Source organism: Mastomys coucha, unplaced genomic scaffold (genome assembly GCF_008632895.1).
Source record: "Mastomys coucha isolate ucsf_1 unplaced genomic scaffold, UCSF_Mcou_1 pScaffold15, whole genome shotgun sequence".
Taxonomy (NCBI): domain Eukaryota; kingdom Metazoa; phylum Chordata; class Mammalia; order Rodentia; family Muridae; genus Mastomys; species Mastomys coucha.
The window spans coordinates 128,336,727-128,343,102 of NW_022196897.1; the positions used below are offsets into that span (position 1 = coordinate 128,336,727).

General features: G+C 40.7%; 1 long non-coding RNA gene across 1 annotated transcript in view; it reads left to right on the plus strand.

Moving 5' to 3' along the window:
* The first annotated feature begins 1,580 nt into the window (after window positions 1-1,580).
* Window positions 1,581-6,376, plus strand: part of LOC116091046 — a 16,031-nt gene continuing 11,235 nt past the window's right edge. The window contains exons 1-2 of the long non-coding RNA XR_004118916.1: window positions 1,581-1,962; window positions 3,147-4,186. This is a non-coding gene — a long non-coding RNA (uncharacterized LOC116091046). The remainder of the gene's footprint in view (window positions 1,963-3,146; window positions 4,187-6,376) is intronic.

The window sequence follows — 6,376 nt, forward strand, 5'->3', positions numbered from 1 at the left end:
CAGAGAGGAGTCCCACAGACCACCAGGTACCTGTTCTTTGCTCTCCATCACAGTCAGTCTGTTAATGCTTTTCCATTTTTAATTGGTACTTAGCAAATGCACCTATATATGGGGCTCAGTGTGACACTTCAATGCATGTATACAATGGGTAAAGATCAAATCAGAGTAACTGCCATGTGCATCACCTCCAAAGTCCTCAATGGAAGCTGTTTCGGTATACTATTAATCATTGCTAAGCAGTTACCCTACTGTGCTATGGAACTTTTAAAGTTATTTCTCTTCCCCAACTGCATCTTTGAAGTCATATCCATCTTTGTTCTATCTCTGTTCCTTTCACCCCCACCCCTTCCCAGACTTGTAATCACTATTCTTCCTCTATGCAGTTAACTTTAACTTCTGTCTACTGCCTCCTACTGCTCAAAGTCATCAGCTTCCAACTTAAAGTAGGAGGGACTTTGACTATGCATTGAATTATCTCCTTATGCTAAAGACAAGCATCTAATGGCCACATAATACCCTGATTTCCAAATCTTTAAAATTTAGGAAGGGCTTGGAAAAAAATAATAGCCTCTCTCTCTCTCTTTCTCTTCCTCTTTCTCTCTTTCTCTTTCTCTTTCTCTTTCTCTCTCTCTCTCTCTCTCCCTCTCTCTCTCTCTCTCTGTCTATCTATATCTATCTATCTATCATCTCTACATCTATCATCAATAGCTATATTATTTTCTATCCCTATATTATCTATATCTATATATGTGTGTGTGTTCATATATATCATATATATTCATACAATGATCTTTATCATCTTAGGACAGCCTGTTTCTGAACTATTCATTTCTGTGCCTCCTGGGGAATCAGGAAATTCAAGGTTGGAAACACAATTTCAAAGCATTATCCAGGCAATGCATTGTGAGTGCATAGCTACATTCACAGGCACTCTTTTCAAGCGTTTTAAAATGTTTTCCCTAAGCTGTCTTGAGGGACCGAACTAAATGAATGTTTTGGTGAATATAATATACTACTGGGTCCTAAAGCCCTTTATTCCAAGATTAAGAAGACTAAGAGAAAATACATTCAGAATAAATTTCAAAAGCTGGAAGGAGTAGGTGCTCTTAAAAAAGCCAGCAGCTAGAGCGTGAAATCCCATCTGAAGAGCAGGAACAACACGGCTCCTCAGCGTTATCCTCATTCAAATTCATGGAAGAATAAATCAACAGCGTTTGAAGTGCCCCAGAGCAGGGTTGAGCGTGACTAGTGCAGAAGCAACCTCTAAAGGCATGGGTTCAGCTTTGTGTGGAAGGATTGCTGAAATCCAGTTTATTTTCTTTTGAGCCATTCACAAGACAGAAAGGAAAAGCATATGTGTATGGCTGCTGAGGGGATACCTCCCTTTCAGCTTTGAACAGACCCTCTGAGTGATTGGACGCAGATGCTACAGTTGGCCCACACAGGCATTCTACGTATTGTGCGCCTGGTGTGTTCTTGGAGACAGACACGAGCAGCCTGCCTCAGTGTTGCTCCTCAGGGCTCTGCACAGAGATTCAGGGGTGCATTCATAAAAGCTTCCCCTTTCTGTGAATATGTGTACTGCTTGGGAAAAGAAAGCTTCTAGCGCCTGCTTAGAGGGGTGAAGTTCAAGTCCCACAATATTGATGGGAGAGTCAAATTGTCTTCCCAGCTGTAACGAGTTGAATTGTGTTCTCCCCAAATTCATTTGCAGGAGCACTGCTCCTACAGTGTAACTGTCATTGGAGATAGGAGATTTAAACCGGCAATGAAATTAAAGGGAGCCTGTTAGGCTCTGATCCAATTTGATGAGTGACTTATAAGAAGAGGCAATTAGGACACACAGAGGAAGGGAGAGCAGGGAGGCAAGCACACAGAGGAAAAGCCTGAGGGGACACATTGAGAAAAGAGCTACCTGGAAGCCAAAGAAAAGCCGCAGCAAAGGAGCCTGCCAATTCCTAGGTGAGAGATTGAGCTTTAAAACTCCAGAACCGTAAGCAAACATATTTACATTGTTCAAGTCATCCTTATAGTTCGTGTCGTTCGGCTGTGGTGTCCCTAGCAAATGCACACTCTAGCTCTTGACTGGACCTGCTGTTCAGCACACTGCTGGAATTGAACAGATTTCTATGTTCCTGCAGTAGGAGTTCAAAACATCAGTGGAGTGAATGAATGAATGCCTGTCCTCTGCGACAGTTTTCTTATTTCCTAAAATAAACACAGTTATCACAGAGTTGCAGCTGAGAGGCCAGCAAAAAAAAAAAAAAAAAAAAAAAAAAAAAAAACATATTATGTGTCAGGTAGTAACGACCATTCAAGTGTTTGTCTTTGTGGATTCTGCTATGAATCTTCATGATGCTTTGTCCAATTTTTATAGCAATGATCTTAAACTAGAGAGTGAGACATGTTCTCAAATACCATCAGTTGTCTAGTAAAACCTGGTCTAGTTTTCTTTTGCTAATATAGTTAATGATTTTCATACCAGAATAATCACAGAAGTTGTAAGTGATGGAATGGGACTCATTACATCTGGCTCATCCTGTACCAGTAGGGCTGGGTTGTTTTATAACTGGTCAATATTTTATAATGTGGTGGGTATGGAAGATGGTAGGTATGAACTGATCAAAGTAGGCAAAACTCTAGGTAGGACAGTTGTCCAAGGGGTGGGAAGGAACAAAGCCAAGTTCTTACAGCTTTCAATGAAACGAGAAGGAGCAGGAGAGTATTTGCAAATTTTGTTTAACAATTATGCCACTATGGATCTGCTTTTAGTTTTCTTTGTCCAAGACTTAGCTTCATGAGATCACTACTAGTTATTTTCCATCCTTTAGAAATAATCCTGCCTGCTGTAAGCCCCCAACTGCAGGGCAGAGAGCCAGCTTTGGTGCGTTCTATATTTCATGACCGTAGAGTCAGCCTGCTGCATGCACCATTAATCTCTCAAATCAGTTTCACATTTAGCCAGCGCTGGAAGTGTTTCCAATTTTAACCCATCTGCCTTCCTCAAGGCATTGTTTATGAAACTGGCACTCTCTCGAAGGGGCCCCTGGCCCTTTGGTGTCCCTGATGTCTCTTCCATTTCCTCACTGCAGGATTATTGAGTTTTTCAACTGTTGATTCTATATCCATTTGCCCATGCCTTGCAGCCTCTTGGGGTCAGAAGCTTGTAGAGAGCATCTCTGCTACCTACCACGATTCCTATAGCCTCTGAGTGAAAACTCACTGAGAGCAGAGCTGGTCACATGCCCACTTCTACTTTTCAACCAACTGCCCACCTGCGACTCTTCTTGATTTTCTTCCCTTGATTATTTCATTCTGAGACAAGAAACTTGACACTGATGCCACTCAGAAGAGCAGAGAGCGAAAACTGCTTTACATTTTTAATTTTGAAGCATCATGCACCACCAGAAATAGCAAACAGAACAGGTTCAGTTACAAGAAGAGTGAGGAACACACCACATAGCAGCAGCCTACAGAGAGGAAAGGCAGATGCCAGAGAGGGAAGAAATTCACGGGCACTTTTCCCAGCCAAGTCTCAGCCCTGCACGGAAGGAGCATCTGTTTGTAAAGCCACTGACAGGGAAAGAGACAAAGAGAAAGGTGGAATAAAGAAATAAAGGCGAGATCTATAAATTACAACTGTAAGCCCAGCTTCTTTACCTCTCACTCTGAGACAAACACTAGTATGCTCGGTCACATGACCATCCCAGAAAAAGACAATGGGAACACAAGTGACTTCAGCTCCTATGTTACACAACCCCATCTCTCTGGCAAAAGGATTTTTTTTTATTTTATTTTATAATGGTTTACCATCCATAGGCTATTAGACATGTAAGTAATTTTGGAGATTTTCCTAGAAATCTAAACTCACTATTTTACTGCACCCAGTTGTACACAGGAGTGTAAGCTTGCCATTTCTGCATTTGTGTTTGAGCAAGATTTTCATTAAAGTACAGCATACTTAGACAAATGCACATGGATCATAAATATATAGCTTAGTTTTCAACATGCAAAGTACATATATTGAACTCAGCTTGAAAAGAAAAATGTTCCATTAACCACCAACTCACCCATTGTGCTCCGTTTATGGAACACCTACGAGAATGGCTGAAATGAAAAAGACAAGAGAGACCACTGTCTGGACTCCTGAGTGGACAGACCAATTTCATCTGCTCCTGATATTTATGTAAGTGAAGCCATTCAGTAAGAACTAGTGAATGCTGTGTCCCTGTCACTCAGCACCATGGATGTATGATGCATTAATTTTGTCTGCATGTAGAAATATTCTGTTCATTTCTGTTGCTGTCATCATACTACATTCACCTGCATAGACATGCTAAACTCCATGTATTGTACTATTGGTAGACATAAGGTCTCAGTTTGAGGTGATCATACATGATGTCTTGAGAATTCTAAGGAATTTTTTTTTTTAACTTGAGCATGCACTTTTTGTTGAGTATAAAATTTAGGTCTCTCTGCTGAGTTCATTGAGTGTTGTTCAAACACATATGTACCAATAATAAAGAGTCACAAATTAGCGAGGGAGTTGGGAACCATGAGAAGAGTTGGGGGATCTGGAGGGTAAGGTGGAAATGATGTAAATACAATGCTCATGGATTAGATTTCTTAAAAATATAAGAAAATTCATGAGATATTCTAAGTGCAGCTTTAGTCATTAAGTTTAAACATGCTCATACAAATTTGCATACTTATCACCAATTGTGTCCACCATTTTAGCCAGTCTTGCAGACATACTATAATTTACTTTTGAGACAAAAAAATAGTTGAGTATTTTTCCTAAAATTTAGTGAGAAGTTTGATACATGCTCCTCTTGTGACTCATCTTGCTGTCAGACTTCTCTCTTAGGACTTTATCAATCTAGACATATTGAATGTCTAAACCTAAATGGCAGGAAATAAATATGAAGCAAGGATCTAGCATCAAGGAGTCCATACTCAGTTTGGAAAGGCAAGAATTCTACATGTGACTTGAGCAGGTCACAAGTACTGAGGCATTTGCAAATAATGTTAAATGTTGGCTCAATGTATTGTAAATGTTAGTCCTAACTGTTGAACATAAACAGGAACTAATTGCCTGAGTACACGGAGGAAAGATGGCTGAGCACAGGTGCTTGGGAAAACTTTAGGAAGGCAACTGTCCTTCAGCTGGGTGTGTGACAATTGTAGCTGGTGAATGCTACAACATGTCATGTCATCCACACTTATGGAATGCAACACTAAGCACATGCTTTGGTATTGATAATGATTTTAATTGTCGGGTGTGTCACTCGAGATCAAAAACACAAGCTACAGAGAGCAGCTCGTTGACTCTTTTGGTGAGTGGCTGTTCCTGATCGAATCTTCAGCACACCCAAGATAAGAATCTCTTGTAGTCAGTGTGCCTCTGGTTGTTTCCACCAAAAGAATGGAATGTGAATTTGTGAAATGGTTTGAATGCTGTTTTCTGTTAGCTGTTTGGAGTGGAAAGTGAATTACATAAAGTTTATCTGCTTTCTTTGATTGCAAATCACTGAAATAAATCTCTCATTTCTTATAGAGAAGTGGAAAGAAGATATAACACACAGTTATATATCACTAGAAAGGACTTTATGCCCCATTTAACTTAATATTTTGGGTGAGGTTCAACAAAGGAGCAGAATCAATAAATAAAGTGTGTGTGTGTGTGTGTGTGTGTGTGTGTGTTTGCACACATGCATGTGCATGAATGCAATTGTAGACCGCATGGAGATATATTAGTTCAGTTCATATGATGCGGGCTGAGTAGTCCAACAATGGGCATCTGAACAGTGGCGGGGATGAGAATAGGAAGTTGCTCAGTTCATGAAGCTAGATGCCTCAATATTCCCAATCTGCGCTGAAGATGTAGAGCTTCCTTGAGTCACTAAGAAGTTGACTCCATATTGGAAAGCTGAAGACGCTGGGGCCTGCTGTACATGGAGGCACTAGTGGTAGTGGTGGTAGCAGCAGCCATGGATGCCCTGTCTCAGCAAGAAGAAGCTAAAACAGGCACGCGTAGAAGGCCTTTTCCTTGAACCTCTTTGTATTCAGGCTGCCTGCTGTAATGCATTGTCCACTTTATGGCTCTCATATGCCTTTAGTGGAAACACTCTCGTGGACCTGCCCAGTGGTGTGTCTCTGAAGTGATTCTAAATTAGATCTAGATGTAGGAATGAAGATTAGAAATGATTAGAAATGAAGATTAGCCATCTCAGTGGCTATCTTTAAAACAAATCTTTCAGTGGAAACTTCTTGCTGCAGGAGACCTTGACTGTAAATATGACTTTGACTTTTTGTCTTTAGAAAACCAATCACTGAGCCAGGCAGTGGTGGTGCTCGCCTTTAATCCCAGCACTTG